Raw genomic sequence first — 17,350 nt, 5'->3', positions numbered from 1 at the left:
CGCAGGAAAATGTGTCTTTCCCTGAAAATGAGTCTTGACAGAGGACATCTGATTCTGTTCTAAACTCAGACTCCATGTAAGCCGGTTACGGGCTGCTTGGTTTGCTCCCAGATCTCTGTTTGAGTTCTGAAATAACACTGCGTCTGTAAACGGATCACAAAGATGTATTGTTTTGTCAAAAGCAAAAACAGTACGGGGCCTTCTTTGGCATCATCATCCAGGGAAGAGACACCGCCAACTGTGGCCACTCATCCTTGGAGGAAGAACCGTGCGACTGAACCCAGACCACCTGGCACACTTGGGTCCCTGCCTCCTTTGGAAGCACAGCGCCCTGGAGTTAGGCTTCTGTTGGTCTGGCTCTTTGGGCATCAGGTGGAGAGCTGCTCATAAGAGTGACGAGTGGCGGGGGGATGGAGGATGCTTGTACTCGCTGGCCTCCCAGAGCTGGACAAGCACAGGGTCCTGGTCAGGAGGCACATCATGTTGGCGAAGGGCAGGCCGACGGGAACCCACACAGTCTCACTGGCTTTCAACTTCTGGAGTGGCTCTCTCCTCTCTTCCTTACTGCTTTAGGACTCAAATAGACCACTTGTCTCAGCACCCCCATAGAAAACCGGCAGGCTCTATGCAAATAAAATACACCCAAATTATTTGTGACCAGAAAAAAAAAAAAAAAAAACAAGGAAAGCCACTCAAGTCATTAGACAAAAATAAGAGCCTCCTGGGGTGAGGTGTCCCATGAAGTCAAGTGCTGCTCCCAGGGAGGACGTGTGCCTCACAGTCCTGGGTGCAGACATTCAAGTAGAAAGCACACGTGTCACACAGACCGCAGGCCCCTGGAGCCTGAGCGCACCTCCTCTGCCAAACCTGCATCCCCAGATCTTCCTCAGAGTTCATCCCAGCAAGTCTCCCAGGGGAAGAGAAGCTTTAAGTCAATAAAGATACTGCAAGCAAATGTCTGGATCCTTGAAGAGAGTCATCCTGGAGGGCACACATCAGAGCCATTCTGACGTAGAACATCCCCAGGTGGGAAGCACATGGCCTCCTCCAGGACCTGGAGGCTGACTCACCCTCACCCTCCAAGAAGCCCCGGCTGCACCCAAGCCCCCTTCTTCAGCCCTCCAGCCGGTCAGTCACGGGCCGTCCAGGGTATCTTGATAGAAGACACCTACTCCCACCTGGGCCCCTTGCCATAAGTGAAAACCCAAATTCACACGCCTCACCGTCCGGCCCCTCCACCTTCACCTCATCCCCCACTGTGCCAGCCTCACCTCATCCCCACTGCGCCAGCCTCACCTCATCCCCACTGCACCAGCCTCACCTCATCCCCACTGCACCAGCCTCACCTCATCCCCACTGCGCCAGCCTCACCTCATCCCCACTGCGCCAGCCTCACCATCCGGCCCCTCCACCCTCACCCCATTCCCACTGTGCGGCCCACCCCATGGGACCTTCGCCCAGTCCCCGCCCCCACACGGCCCGGGCTGCTCCTTATTTCTTTGGTGTTCTCCTCTGCTTCTTTCCTGCAAAACTTCATTTTATCCTGTCAGGTTCAGATATCAGCTCCTCTGAGGAATGTCTTCCTTAGACTTTTCCAGAGATACCGTTTACTGACCCTTGTCCGCTCTACGGCCATAGTGATGTATCAGAACCTCTGCGGGGCTCCCACCCTGAGCCTGCAAATGCCACATGAACAGCAGGCACAGAGCCCGTGGGCTGCCACTGTCTCTGCCCTGCCTGTCCTCTTTCTGGCTTGGAGCTTCAATTCTCCTCCTCCCCAGAAGTCCTGTCAACTCACCCTGGGAGCTAGCAAACATAGAGGGGACTCAGTGTCCCTCAGGGAATGCCAGAGTTCCTTCAGGTGAAGAGAGGCCCTGGGTCAAAGTTGACTTCGTGAGTCGAAGCCTCAGGGAGATGAGAAACGGGACACAGAGCCACTTTAAGACATGGCATCAGGGAGTCAGGTATGGTGCAGTTCCATTTGGACATAATTCCTGGAGTTTAGCCCCAAAAGAAGTCAATCTGACCACAGGAAGTTTCAAGCACTCTAGAAAACAGGGTAGGTAATCCATACCAACATACCACATGCTCTGCACCAGGCTGCACACAGGGCCAAGGGGACTCGGATCACACCACGCTGGGTGCCAAGTATGTGCTAGGTGTGGAGATGTAGAGGTGAGCACGCCATTGTCTCCTGCTGAAGTTGGTCTAGAGAGTAAGTCATTCTCATCCAAGTACCGTGAGGGACTGGGGCAGGGTAACTGCCTGGGGCCCAGGGCTCAGGGAACCCCTGGGGAGATGGCACCTGAGCAGATGACACTTAACATCCAAGAAGGGGTTAGGGTAGGAAGAGAAAGAGCCTCCTATGAGGGGCCATAGTTAGCACAGGTCCTAGAAGCTGGAGATTTGTATGTGGCACTTGGGGACACGAGGCCAAGTGGACAAGTAGGTGACGGGATAGCAGGCATGTGGAGGATTTCCCTCTCCTTATCCTGAGAGCACAGTAGGAGGACTGGCAAGTGTGAGAGCAGAGTTGTGACTGTTTGCCTTGGCCGAATGGAAAACGTGGAGGAGACAGTTACCCTGTGGCCCCATGGGTGTGGGCGAGGGGCAGGGGGACCCAAGACCATGCTGGAGGGAGATGCTGTGTAATCACCTTTGCTACCTGAAACAAGAGCACTGGAGCTCGCACGTGGCCGGGAATTGCCTGGTGCAAAAGCAGAACGGGAAGGACATGCCTGTCACCTTCATCACTCACCTTGGCCCTCCAAACACGTCCACGGGCTGTCTGAAGGTCAGGGTCACTTGGAGGCCTGGAAGATACTGGAGGCCACTTATCACCTCTAATGAGCTGCTTCGTGTCCAATTTAGTGTAACTGCCCCGAAGGGACCATTTTTCTCTGGGGAGCTTCTTATTTCAGTTGTCAGATCAGTCACCACCTGCTTGCTGGGGAGCCTTTCTCTTCCGGCTGCTGCAAGGCTGTGGAGTACTGTTTACAGTTTTCATCACTAAAGGTTCACTGCGTTCATTCTCTCTTTCCCCAAACACATTCACCTAGCCAACTGTCGCCCACGCTGGCTCCGCCCCCTCCCACTGCTGCCTGCCCTGCTGCAGCTGAAGGCCACCTGTCTATTTTCTCCACGTCCCACCTGGGAGCAGGACGAAGGGTGGACACTGGCAGGAAATGAGCCTCTGCAGCACTGCGTTTTCCATTCCTTGCCATCCTCTTCTCATCCTTTCATTCATCACTTATTTTGTCTTTAAAAACACCCATGTTCGTTGACCCCAACAGAAAGATAACTTCATAAACTTTCATCTATTTTCCAAAGCTTCCTCCTCACGCACCTACTCTGAAATCCTTTGCCACCAAGCAACCTCCTCCACAGAGATTTTCAGAACAAATGACTATACACAGCCTCCTTTTTTCTCTGCCTAGACAGAACACAGACCCTTAAATAGAAGTAAGAAAATATATTCACTAGGAAACATCAAAGCCAAGATACATAACTTATACTGTAAAGCTGGTCACTAAATTGAGAAGTAATTCTGCCATAAACAGAAATGATGAATATCTTTTCCGAATGGAAAGTCCCTAACAGAGAGGCTATAAAAATCACATTACTATTGTTACATATTCATGTGACTAGAAATGCATCAATAAATAGACATGCAAGAGGCCATATATTCTGCACATATGGAGACCATATGCCTCAGGTTTTCTGGGAAAGAAATATTATGTCCTGTGTACCCATATGTACAGTCATCCTGGCTAGGCCATGTGTCCCAAATTTTGGTTGAGAAAATATGGCCACTATAGCTTACATAAACAGTTACTGCAAAGTCCAAGCAAAACCACGAGTGTTGTGTGTGGCTGGAGTTCCTGCAGCAGGGGAAGCTAGCAAGAAGGCCTGGAGGCAGCTTTGCAGCACGGGGAGAGCCTCATAATCATCACATGATGCAGAACAGCCAGTAGGACCTGCTTAAAACTCTCCAAAGATAATGCAGAAAAGAGACAACTGAACACATTTGTAGGCATCCTTCAGTAAGAAAGGTCTTGAAGCAAGCATACTTCAATGTATTTGCATGGAGGAAAGTCTTACCCTGGCATTGTGAAATTAGCAATTAAAAGACAGAAACAGCTAGAGCGGCATGAATAAAGTTCACAAAGACCTTACAGACTGACACAGAGCAACTCAGACACAGGCAGCTTGGAGTCACTTGGGTAAGCACAGCACAAAGGCTACCAATTGCTATATTACATGCAAGTGGTCAGGAGCAGTCTCCAAATGGATAAGAACAAGAATGGCGTCTTTCCACTACACCTGAGGTGAAAGGACGGCCCATCGGCACCAGGATGATGCTGAAAGTGTATCTGACTGTGGTTTATTTGATCCATGTGCATGTATGTCTGAATTAAGCATTTGTTTTTCAGTTGGTGCCTTTGTAATAAATCACGGCTAAGAGCTCATCTTCTGGAATCACATCCCCAGGCTTCAAGACCCAACTTTGCCAACCAACTTTGTGAGGAGACTAAAGCTTAAATTCTTCAAGCTTTAGTCTCCTCACTTGTGCAATGGAAAATCATAACATTAGCTACCTGTGTCTCAGAGAATTTAACCTGATCCAAAGTGAAGTTCTGTTTTTGTCTTGGCTCACAGGAGGTGGCTTCTCCATTTTTGGAAATCTGACTGACACAGGTGTCTCTGTTCACCCGGGTGCCCCAGACACCCAGACAGTTTGCCAGAATAATTGAGGGAGCAGGTTTTGGGTCACAGGTATCATCTCAGCCTTGGAGGGACTGGGGACTCAGGTCAGCCATGTCTATGGGGCTCAAACCCAGGCCAGGCTTGGGCTGCTTTCCCAGGGGCAAGGCTCTGCATTCTACAGCCCCTTGCTGGGAGAAGCTGGTGCTGCCTGACTCCACCAACAGCTCCACATTTGGAACTCCCAGCTCCACCCTGTGCCTCCTCCCCTGGCTGATTTTATCCCCTTAGCTGGAAAGACCGATAGCCATGAAAGTAACCATCAGTGAACTGGGGAGTCCTAGAAAAATATAGCAACAGAAGGTGGTCTTAGGGGGCCCCCAAATCTGCAAGTGGTGTCAGAGTGACAGTGGTCTTGGGGACAGTTGCCTAACATTAGGCTCATTCATTTCTGGTGAGGATGAAGTGAGAGGACCTGCATGAAGTACCAAGTAGGCAGCCTGTCCCCAAGAGTACTTACTAAACATCCTGCTGCCACTGCTGATGTGGTGGCTGAAATCCTGAACTGGGAAGCCCTTGGGTATCATTAAGAATGTCGTCTTAGAGGGCCCAAACAGCACATTGGACCACAAATCTCCCTAAGCAGAGAGCACTAGAGCAGAGACCCCAGAGAAGAGGGCCTCAGGGCATTGCCACCCTTCAAACGTGACCCACTCTGATTTTTTTGATATTGGCATTCCTCAAAAGATTTCCTTAGAAGGAAGAATGCCATGATCAAGAAGTTCCCTGAAATCCCCAGTTGTTACTTTACAGAATCCTTCCTGCACGGGACCTGCTTGGTTTTGTACAGATGAATCTGTGATCAGATATTATGCATATAAATAAAAAGGCTTTGTAAGTAAAGATGCATTTAGTGAACTTTCAGTTGTGGATGGATTTTTCATAAGCTTTAACTACCTGGGACAGAAACAAATTCACACCAATTGGGAAATCTGGCTCCCAGAACAAAGCACCTTGCTGCAATCTGAATGATGACCCAAAGACAGGGGAGTCATCTGAACTGATGAGTGGTTCCCAAGACCAGGTCTCCTGCCAATTCCCTGTAGCGAGTACAAAAGGATTTTAATGTGAAAATAAATGAACTGAAATGTAGCCATTAAATCTGCTGAATAAACAAGGCTGGGTCTTTACAGACCAAATGAAAAATACCCCTTTTCATTACGTGGTACGCATTCCCTCCAAAGCTGTGGGGAATAAAGAGAACCTCTCTCTCTCTCTCTCTCTCTCTCTCTCTCTCTCTCTCTCTCTCTCTCTCTCTTGCACACACACACACACACACACACACACACACACACACACACACACACACCAATCACACCAGTTGCCACAAGAACCCCATTGCCTTAATGGTGGATGTCAGGAAACACCAGGTGAGGAGTCACGGGTCACTCTGAACAGAGAACTCCTTGTTGATGATTCAGGACATCCCATAAAAACCACTCCAACCCGAGCTGACCCAACCAACATTTAGACAGAACTCCGGGGCAGCTCACCAGAGAATTTTGCAGGTTGATAGCAAATGAGCACTGAAGAAAAGGCCCAGCTGTTCGAATTTTTATCTACACCAAAGGAAACACCACTGGTAGAATCTGTATGTTTAGGGGAAATGCTGCATAATTGAGTCCATGCTTTGAAGAGTTGCAAGTACAAAGACTGGTAATTCTATGATGAGACACCAGTCCCAAGAAATATGAAATAACCAAATCCATGGTGAGAGGTGTTTGGGGAAGGACCCTGTACACCATTCTCCTGGAAGGCGTGGGCATGAGGAGAAGGCTCCTGGCCCAAAGCCTCTGTGTGATCTTCCAAGTTGCCTTCAGCTTGGGCAATTGCAGATGCCTTACCTGGCAGACCTGGGCAACAGCTGGGCATTGCTATGTCTCAGGGAAGCTGCTGTGGGGACTCAGGACCCTTGGCTGCTGGAGCTGGTGCTCTTAAACATTCCTAGCCAGGGATGTCTTAGGATGCCTCTCTACAGGGAGAGGACACTTTCTCCACTGGTCAGTAGCCTGGACCTTCCTAGCACTACCCCTGCCCCAGTACGTAATAGGAGCAGAGCCTTTCGTTTGGGGCTGCCTGAGCAATGAGTACGCTGTGTCTGCTGGCCCAACTGACCCTCAGCTCCTGTGTTCTTACAGGTTTGTGGAACAGGGGGAGCCAGTTCAGACTCGTACCACTTCAGTAAGTGACGGAAGGCTGGGCTGCTCTTTCCATTTTGGCTTCTTGTCTTCCTCAGCTCCACCAACACCTGGCAGTAGCTCCCTCCCGATCAGCAGAGCCCCTGACAAGGCCCATTATAGAATCAGAGGCTTGAAGGGATCCTGTAGTAAAGAGACAGCTTAACTGGCCATCTCACAGGCCAGCCTGGCCACCTTTGTTATGGGACATCTACCAGTCATGTTCTTTGTGAAATACAGAATTTTAATGTAAACTCTGGGACAGAGATTGACTGCCCCAAAAGTTGCTACAGTCAGTGTTGGCCACATAAACACACTAGGGACAATGCACAGAATTAAGTATCAGAAAACAGAAACTGCCCTAAAGGTCTCTGGCCATGCATTTTATAAGCAATTTAATTTGAGAGAATGTGTTTTTAATACTAGGACCGCATTGAAGTAATCATCCTGGGATAGTACTGTAATCAGCTGTATTTTGGAGTAGACGGCTAATGAACTGTGTACCAACTGCAGTGCATGAATTAGTACTAATGGAAAAGTATTTGAATAGTTTTTATAAAGTCCTCCGTCAAAGACCCTCTTTAGATTCTGTAGGAGAGCTAACTAGCTCTCAGGTACAGTAACTTTAGACAGGTAGCTGCCCCATCCCCAAATGCAGTCACAGTCCTCATCTGGGGGACCTGCTCTTATCTCCTTTTAATTACACAGTAAGACCCCCCAAAAGAAGGCCACAAAGAGCAACAAAATGCAAAGCACTTTGAAACTCAGTTCCACATCTCCCCACTGAAGCCTGGCCCAGCACTGTGCTCGATGCTGGAAGAGTTAAGTGTAAGTTGCAGGACCTACAGAAAGTCCTCCCATGTGGTGTCACCCACAGGAAGGAAACTGTCATGTGAATGGTACCAAGGTGAGTTCAAGTTCAAGGAGGTAAATGTCATCATGAGCTGGAAGATGTTTCTAAAACATAGTTCTTGTGCCTTTAAGCCCTCAAAGAACAGGAGCTCCCAGGAACTGTGACAGGAAGGACTTGTATTTAGCCCTGAGGTTCTTTCTAAGCAGACATCCCAGGGTGATGTAACAGGATATAGTGCTGAAGAGTCATTATCTTTCAGAAAAGAGCCAGGTGCCGGTCCCTACCACAGTGCCGAGAGCAATTTGGAAAGGTGTAAAAGCAAGTCATTAAAACTACGCCTAAGAGATTTAGTGGCAACCGCATAAAAGGTGAGATAAAAGTTTATTGAGACCGTTAAACTTCATGGTGAGAGTGGAAAAGGAAGCTGGAAGGAGACAGAGCTTGTAAGGAGAGGAAGTGAGGGGCTGCAGCCTACGGCTGTGACCAGGGTGAAGGAGGAGGGGGCTGTGACCAGGGTGAAGGAGGAGGGCACGGAAGCTTCCTTTCCCAAGAGGGAATATTAAAAATAGCAATTCCTGAAGCACCTCATGATGTCATGAGGAAGCGCTGAGGTCAATGTGAAGCTGGACACTCCACCAAGGTGCTGAAACTCCCATGGACAAGGCCTGTGCTGGAGGAGGGTGCTACCGAGGGGCAGAGCGTGCACACATAACAAGGTCTAGAAACAGACTTCTGCTGTGCGTTTTGGTCATTCCTCCTGGCCAATAAGACCTCAGGACACCACTGCCATGTTCCTGGTGGTTGCAAACCCTCCAGAGCTTCCTCTGCAATCAAGTGTGCCTGCAAATCCTCCCGGGAAATAAGAGTCTCCAAACTCAGGGCAGGGCTGGTCCCTGCATGTGGTCCTCCAAACACTGAGGGGAGCCAGCAAGGGCAGTCAGGGCCTCTCCCAGGCGGCTTGCGTGGGCACCCACGAGGCGTCCGGGTGAGCACATGGAGCGTTTGCAGCCTGAGATGGGGAAGCTGCCCTGAGATGGGGAGAGCAACGGGCTCCACCAGGCCCAGGAGGAAGTTCCCCTTCCCAGTCGCTTGTTCCGAGGTTGGAGTGTGTCAGGTGCTCGTGGGAGACAGCTTGGTGTGCTGGAGGCCTGCTTCATTGCAGGAGCAGCATCCACCCAGGAGCTCAGGGGCAGCAAGTGCTGAGCTGGGGCAGCTCCTTCTTCCCAGTTCATCCGTCAGATAAGTTGTCTACTCCTCCTGGGGAAAGTGAGGGTGGGCAGGGGGCCAGGGCAGAGTGGTCCTCCTGCAGAAGACCCTCAATGGGGCACTACCAGATTAACTCTGTCCTTGGTCATCACTGTAGCTCCGGGGCCTAAAACAGCTCCTGTCACCTGGGAGGCACTCAGCAAACACAGTAAAGAGGGAACGCAGACCTCATCTTATCCCACCTTGGGAACACCTCTAAAGAGTGTGTTTGCATCTGCTCCCTGGGAGCCTGAAGAGACCTGTGAGGTTGGGTAATTGCCCAGCAACACAGTTGGGATCCAAGGCCACTTTGGCCTTGCTTTAAAGTCCCCAGGGCTGCCTCCCACAAGCACTTGACTTCTGAAGTAGGTGTTTCTGGACTTTGTAATATTTTAAGGCCAGTAAATTGAACCCCATTTGCCTGAGACAGTAGATCCACAAAAGTACCCGTCAATCAGATTCCAGTTGATGTGATTCTGAATAGCAAGTGGCTTTACTCCTTCATTCCCTCATTCATTCATCCAAAAGTATGCATGTGTCAGGAAGTAGAGACGCTTGCTGAGCAGCTCAGGCATGGTCTCTGTGTATTCCTGTCCAACTGCTGTAACAAACTACCATCAACACAGTGACTCCAACAGCACAGATTTCCTGCCCACAGTTCCATGGGTTAGAAATAGAGCTTCATGGATTGGGACGGCACACTGCACTCCCCTCTAGTGCATGCGAGACAATCTGTGTCCACATGTGTGGACATGCTGTGTTCTCTGAGCACCTGCCCCACAACACCTGGTTACTTTATTACATAAAATATTTGCTTCTTGAGGTTCTCTTGCTACTTTGTCACCAGGTATAAGTTATGTTATTGCCGACTTATTGCAAACTCATCCTAGCTCCACAGGTTAAGCCAAGTCATTGCCATCGACCTGCTTTGTGGCCCTAGAGTTAAGCACCAGAGTAGATTTTATACAACGTTTAGGTTTTACAATCATGTCAGCCCCCACTGTCTCATATTTCACAATCAACAAGTGAAGTTCAAAGACTGAAAATAATCTTTATTTAACCCCAAAATTCATTGTGTGGGATTAACAAAGTGCTTAAGTGTTCATTTGGAATTAAATTATGAAATCAGGATCAGAAGGGAAAATATACAATTTGGCTGGGGTGAGAATTCACTGGACTAGAAATGCTAGATGCTGCCTTGGCTCGTTCCACCCAAGCCCAGGCAGTTCAGTCGCATCCCTAAGTGATGCCAGGGGCCATTTCTCAGAGTGCATGACTAAAAGACCTGACAAACACAATTCTAAGGGAGGAAAAGTTTATTTGGGAGGCTCACCATTTCAGAGGTCTTAGTCCATAGATAGCTGGCTCCATTCCCTTGGGGCTTGAGTTGAGGCAGAACATCCTGGGGAAAGAATGTAGTGGAGGGCTCACATGATGATCAGGAAGCAGAGAAAGAGACTCTACTCACCAGATATAAAATATATACCCCATAAATCACACCCCCAATGACCCACCTCCTCCAGCCACACCCTACCTGCCTTCAGCCACCACTCAGTTAATCCTATCAGAGGACTCATCACTGATCGGATTAAGGTTCTCATGGCCAATCATTGCTCCTCTAGACCTTCTTGCATGGTCTCACATGTGAGCTTTTTGGAGACACTTCATGTCTAAACCATGACAACAACCCGTCTCAGGCACCAGCTAGCAGCATCAGCCCCACTAAGTGTCCCATGTTTCCGAGGTACTGGAAAGGGAAGGGACACACAGGCGGGATTTTCTGAAATGAGACTCATTTTGCTCTTTGAAATAGGACTGCTGCCTCAGGTATCACACTGAGGGAGCAGGAAAGGTTTCAGCCCAGAAGACACCCATGGCACAACCAGACACGTGACTAGGCTGAGGATGACAGCAAGGTCCCGAGAAGCGCATTCTCCACCACTGACAGTGCAGAGGGGACGGGGACTCTGCTCAGGGGCTTCTCCACTCAGACGCCTGTGCACAGCACCCCCTGCTCTCCTGCATGAGGACAACTAGGGGCTCCCCAAGACAGTCTACCTCACCAAGGAGGGAACAGGTAGTGAGAGGGGACATCCAGGTGAACACAACATGTGGCACTAACCAACTGTGGCAAAAGCCACAAGCCTTTACCTGCACAGGTGGATGGAAAAACAGGAATTCCCCATCCACCACATAGAGCTTCTGGCCCAAGTGTAAAGAATGAGGTGCAGCTGTCGACACTATATTGCATGGGTTGGGGTCCTAGTGGACCAAGACTCCTCTAAGACAGAGGAACTTGGCAGGGTGGCTGGGTCTGTTAGACCTGCCCAGGGACAGTGTCATGCAGTCACCTTGTCAATCAACTACGGATGCCATAACACCATGGGCCGTCCATAGAACAAAACAAGGCATCTGGAATTGCCATAGAACATAAAGAGCACACACAGACAAACAAACGCATTGATAACTTGAAAAAAGTCATTATATATGTGACAGCTTCTAAAGTCTGATACATTCAACTACAGTCTACCCAGCAAATTGAGGATCTGGAGGTACCATGCAGGCAGTGCCCTGGAAGGAGATAACTACTATACAGAGATCATGGTCCTTGCCTTCAGAGGGTTCTGCATCCCTGATTTTACCAACCAAATAATTTTCTTCTTATTAATACAATGTGATGGCTATGAATTCACGTCCATCCACCTTACTAATTGGTGTATCCACCAGCAGCATGCTTATTAAAATCATCCATCTCCATTTGTGTCAGTATGCATTAAGATTATGATTAATCTCCCCAGGACTATTTCTCAGATTTTGTCCTGCCCAAGGACACTCATCATTTCTGCCAAGACACAGATGGTTTTCTTGCTACCTAAACATCCCTCCCTATTCCTCCCCATGAGCCCGTTCTCCAAGTCCATATAAAACCACACCTCTTTTCTGATATCTCCTCATCCTGGCCCCGGGTGGATTCTTTCTCTGAATTCTGAAAGCATAGACTTCTTGGATAATTAATTTGTCCGTCATCTTTTCATGTGATTATATCTTTTAGTGACTACGGGAATATAGAATTCATAATGGCAAAAAGTGTCAAATATATTCATTCATAGTATCTAAGATAATGTTTTATCAAGATTAGTGTCGAAAAACAGGTGTTAGTTGGTTGGATTAATTAGGGGGGGTGGGGTCGTTAGCAACTGCACGGGGTCATTGTCAACAACAGGATGGAGCCAGAGACCAGAGTTCAATCCCAGCTCTCCATTCTCCTTCTTCTCCATCTTCTCCTCTTCTTCCTCCTCTTCCCCTCTTCTCCTCCTTCTCTTTCTTCTTTTTCATCTTTGTTTTCATCTTCCTTTTCCTGCCTGAAATGCAAGTGTGTAATGGGAGGAAGTGCCCTGCTTGGTGGCCATGACATGGAAACGCTCAAGTCAGCAAACATCATCAAAAGCCCACGATGCTCCAGGCATTGTTCTCGGTGTCAACTGGAACAAAGGACAAGCCTGGAGATTGCATTCCAGTGGGGGACCCCCTCCAGAGTTCTAATGCATGTGTTTTTGGAGAGACTTGGGAATTGCCAAGTTTCTGGGCAATGGCGCTGAGCTGGCCACGGGTCTGCACCTCAGGAAGTTCTGGTAGAAATAGATGGAGGGCAAAACCTGCTCTGCCTGGAGGAGACGTGGAGGCTGTCTTCAGAGCTCTTCAATTTTCCAAGTGAAGCAAGAAGCAAGAGCATGTAGGGGGATGAGATATCAGATGTTGGAGGAGAAACTGGGAGGGGTTGAGGAAAAAACAGAGCCACAGGCTAAAAGTGGCAGTACAGTCAGGAGACTGGGACTTCAGTGACATCACAGAAGCTTCACGCCAGGCTTTAGCTGCTGTCTAGACTCTTGTTCACTTCCCACTGCACACCGCCATACTACCATCAAGACCAGTGCAAAGCCAGCACATGTCACACCTGGGACAGGAAGTGCTCAAAATGCCTTGCTGCAGTCTTCACTATTGTTACTATTGGCTGCTACAGAAAAGCAGCACTGTAATAGCCATAAACAAAGCACATTATAAAAATATGAAGGGTCTGGTATTTTGCCCAAGTTAGAAGCAATATGCCGGCCTGTTACTAGTTCATGGGGCTGGAGGAAGATGGAAGACTCCTGGCTCATAACTCATGACTTCATGAATTATGGCAGAGCTTCAAGTTCTTGTTGCTTTCCTATGTTCCCACAACCCAAGTCGGTGACCCTGCAGGTACATCTATGCTACACACGGCACAAGTGTGACACAGGAAAGGAACCCAGGACTTGGCACTTTTGGACCAACAGCCAGCGATGTAACTAGTAGCCAACAAGCCAGCCCTTCTCACTTGGGAGCCAGCAAGGGCAGGGCAGTGACGCTGCCAGGGGACCCTGCAGCCTGGCACACTCAGCCAGCAGGTGCAAGGCTCTCAGGGGCCTGACGCCAACCTCCTAGTCCCCCTCAGGAGTAAATGACTTTTCCACTTGGTCACACTAGGTCATAGTAGGCATTATAGAAAACTCTGCATAGTGGACATCCAGCCAAACTGCAATAATGGGATTTGTTTATGGAACCGAGCTTGCAGGAAAGGCAGTGGTAGGATATTGGGAGAGGATTTGCACATCTTTAAGAGGCCGACAGCACTATCACCAGTTATCTTGCTGTTCACTGAAGTCTGGGACCCAGCTCCATTCCTGACTTTGAATTATCTGCCCTGTTCGCGCACTTGTATTACAGCCAAATGCTTGCCTTGTAGAAAAAACTAAAGCGTTTTTGCTGAGTCAAGATGTACTGAATATGTCATTAGATGCTCACGAGGTACAACTTGTTCCTGGTAGTTTATTAAAATTGCTGAGAAAAATATACAATCCTACAAGCAATAGCCAGTATAAATAAATGTTGGTGAGGCTGAGAAATACATCACATGCTCAGCTTCAAAATTCAGAGCCAAACTCAATAGGATTCACATTGCTGAATCATAAAAGAAATTTGATGAATTGTTTTCTAATATCTGTCCCCCATACAGTATTTTAAAGAAACATTGCTCCAACCCTGTGGAAAAAAAATAAATGGTTTCCATAACTGAAGTGTGATAAGGTAATGTTTTCTATTTTTGAAATACTATATATATATATATGAAAAAATGTACATGGAAAAATAAGTTATTTTATGGATTAACAGCTTAAATATGTAGGAATGTATGATAACATATCAGATGAAAAGAAAATAGCATTTGGAGCAATATTTAAATAAACACTATGAGGCAAATGTAGTAAGGATATTTGGGTCAGGGTTCAACTGGAGAAGAAAGGTGTGTCCTCACCTGCAACACATTTACCTAAGTCATGAGGAAGACAACAAAGAAGACAGCACCTATTTATAAAATCCTAGCGTGATCTAAAGAGCTGTAGAATATGTACACCCATGAAACAGTTCAGGGAGAGGAAAAAGGTTTACAAAGAGCAAGGATAGAAAGGGGCGGGATTGCTCATTTAGCCTCCTCAGCACAGTTACCCAAGTACTAATCACAATGTGGTTTGGCTCACACTTGTTCCATAACTGCACCTTAAGGTTCTTATATAGATTCTATTTCACCAGAAAGTTTGGAAGGAAAACCAAAAGCTTAGTCAGTGCAGAATTAATAACTCACTGTTTACTAGCAGCTGGCCTTGGCCCAGATATGCAGAGAAACTCGTGAACACGTAGGCATACACAGCCAGGTGGGGAGTCAGAGAGAGCTGGGCTTACAGGTCCACCCCGCCTCGGCGTAAGGCCTCCCCAGGAGCACAGACTCCATCCCAGTGCCCGCGCCGCACAGGGAGCAGGAAGGTAAGTGCTGCCGAACACCCTAAGTGCCTGGTACTCCAGGTCCCTCTGGGTGACAGGGAGCAATCATGTTCCCCACGGTCCCTTCTTACAAGAGTCACCTGAGAAGAAGCACTGTGACAACAAGGAGAGCCGTCGTTCCGGGGCTGATGGTGGTGCCCATGTTTGTGCAGATACAGGTCTGCTGAGCTTCCTCGGGCCTCCTGGAGCCCTTGCTGCTGCTGTGGAGTGAGTCGGTGGGATTCTGCCAGCTGCCTGGACTCTATGAGGCTTTGAGCCACTTGAGGCCGAGGTCTTCAGTGACAGTACCCTGATCCATGGCAATAGCCATGTTGACCTAACTCCCCTGACTCTTCCCACATTTGTGGGGCCCCATTTCCTATCCTGGGTGTTAGGTGGCTGTTGTCATGCCCAAACCCAGCCTGACACTCCAAGCATTTGCCATCAGTGCCTTGGCCTCTGCCCCTCCATGGAGCACCTGCAGGCTCTCATCCAGGCTCAGAGGAAGGTGTCTCACCTGGTCTGCGGGGGGCCACTGCTTTGCCATTTACCAAGGGTGGAGCCATCCCTACATTTCCCCAGCTGCTCCCATTTATCCTTCCCAGTGTTCTTTGTAGCAAGCCATCCATCACTTTAATCAAAGACCTGCTGCAGGAACCAACAAAAAACATGCACCTATATTTCTCCTGCATTTTTGCTTTTTCAATCTTTCATCCTGATAATTCTTAGTATAAATGTGTGCACTGCCAGAGGCACAGGAGAAGGCCGGGGAACTTAAATGCTCATCTGCGACTCCCCTGTGTGACCTCATCATCCACTCCTCAGTGCCAACCTGGGAAACAGGTCAGTATCCCAACTTCATAGAAGAGGGCACTAAGCCTTGGCCACTTAAGTACTACTGAGTGCAGTGCCATGACGGAGCCCATTCCTTCCTCTTGCTGGGATGGCAGTAAAGGGATACTCCCTTGGGATGATCCAAGGACTAGGGAAGGTTTTATAGCTCACCACTAAAATAGCTTAAAAGCTGAGTATTACCTGAGGGGCGAGGGGAGGCTCCATGTCTCCATTAATTCCTCCCCAGTTGAAGGAAAATAGCATTTTCACTGTGGTACAGGGCAGCCTGGGCGGGGCCTCGGCTGGTTGGCTCACTAGGCGCTGGCCCGTAAGCTAGTGGCCTTTCATCCCAGGACCAGCACTGAGGTAGATGACGGGGAAGGAGGAAAGGCTGCTGTGGCTCCGTTTCAGAGCCTTCAGCGCATGGATGCTCTGAGCCTGGGGCAGACGGCTCCTCCCAGCAGAGCCCTAGCAGAGGCCTGTTGACCTCGTGGCAATGGGAAGCCAAGAGGGAGAAGAGGGGCAGGGTCCCCATGTCCCCTTCCAGGGCCCAGACACCTCAGTCCTTTGCTGCCCCGCCTCCTACAGGGCCTCCACCTCCCACAGCCCCTGAGCACAGGGTGAACACTTGAGGCCTGTGGGATGTATTTAGGACCCAAACGAGCTATAGCTGCAGCACCTTGAACTGAGAAATTCTCACAAAGAGGAAACTCACGTCCATTGACCCTCCCGGCAGATTTTACTCCCCAGGATGCTTCACAAGAGGGTAGCATTTCCCAGAAGGATGGGACTTGGTGAGAATACAGAAGGCCAGTCGCGTCAATCTTGGGACCAACGTACCGCACTTCCAAAGTGGAATAGGTTCCAGGTTCCTTCACACAAATGTGGAGGAGCGAGGCCTGTGACAGACAGCACAAGGGTCAAGGGCTTCCTCCTGCCCCAGAGCACAGAAGAAGCCACGCTGGCGGCACCTTCTACTGATGGTGCCAATGTTGTGACAGAGAAGTAGGGGCTATGTCATCATGAGAGAGCAGACGTACCTGAGCACAAGAGAGGGAAGCCTCTGGCTAACATGAGAATATTTTTTAAAAATTTTATCAGAGAGAATTGAAATTTCTACGGCCAAAACAAATTTCTTGTGACCCATTTGAGAGCCTTATGAAAATCGACTACTAACATAGACTCTAACAGAACGAGCGGCCCAGTCAGCACTTCAGAGGGGACTCAGACTTCACGAAATCGCTGTTGTCACATTAGTTAACTCACGACCCTAAAGGGAAGAAGTGGACCACAGAATGTCATCCGAGGTCCAGGCCAGAGGAAAGCCTGTGTCCGGCAGATGACGAGCCTGCGAACCACCTTCCTGCAAGACATAGGACACTGCGGGCACTTTGTTATTGTTTTTTAATCTTTACTAAGATTTTGTTCTCTTGGTGCAGCTTTAAAATAAAAGCCCTGACTTTATCAAAGTCTGAGATTCCTCAGTGTTTGACCAAAAACATGTTGATCGTGTATCTTTTTTAAAGAGGGAAGGGTGTGCTGTGTGGATCTGAAGTCTGCTGGGAGCAGGACTGACTGTGGGATATCCCTCCCGACCCCCAGCTGTGGACAGGGCACAGCTGCTTGCCATCTCCATCCA

The 17,350-nt window shown here is 48.9% G+C and overlaps 2 long non-coding RNA genes across 4 annotated transcripts in view; one reads left to right on the top strand and one right to left on the bottom strand.

Annotated features, from left to right (window-relative positions):
- LOC120886524 (uncharacterized) overlaps positions 1–17,350 on the bottom strand; it is a 45,724-nt gene that overhangs the window by 16,245 nt on the left and 12,129 nt on the right. Inside the window, exon 2 of the long non-coding RNA XR_005729514.2 lies at positions 10,373–10,441. This is a non-coding gene — a long non-coding RNA (uncharacterized LOC120886524). The remainder of the gene's footprint in view (positions 1–10,372; positions 10,442–17,350) is intronic.
- LOC144369753 (uncharacterized) lies at positions 14,757–17,180 on the top strand. Of its 3 annotated transcripts, XR_013429474.1 has the most exons (3): positions 14,757–14,880; positions 14,973–15,720; positions 16,813–17,180. It is a non-coding gene; the product is annotated as an uncharacterized LOC144369753 (long non-coding RNA). The 3 variants fall into 3 exon arrangements; XR_013429472.1 differs by having other exon boundaries at positions 14,757–15,720; XR_013429473.1 differs by having other exon boundaries at positions 14,757–15,720; positions 16,448–17,180.

This window comes from Ictidomys tridecemlineatus, chromosome 13 (genome assembly GCF_052094955.1).
Source record: "Ictidomys tridecemlineatus isolate mIctTri1 chromosome 13, mIctTri1.hap1, whole genome shotgun sequence".
Lineage (NCBI taxonomy): Eukaryota > Metazoa > Chordata > Mammalia > Rodentia > Sciuridae > Ictidomys > Ictidomys tridecemlineatus.
This window is presented reverse-complemented; position numbering and strand designations above follow the sequence as displayed.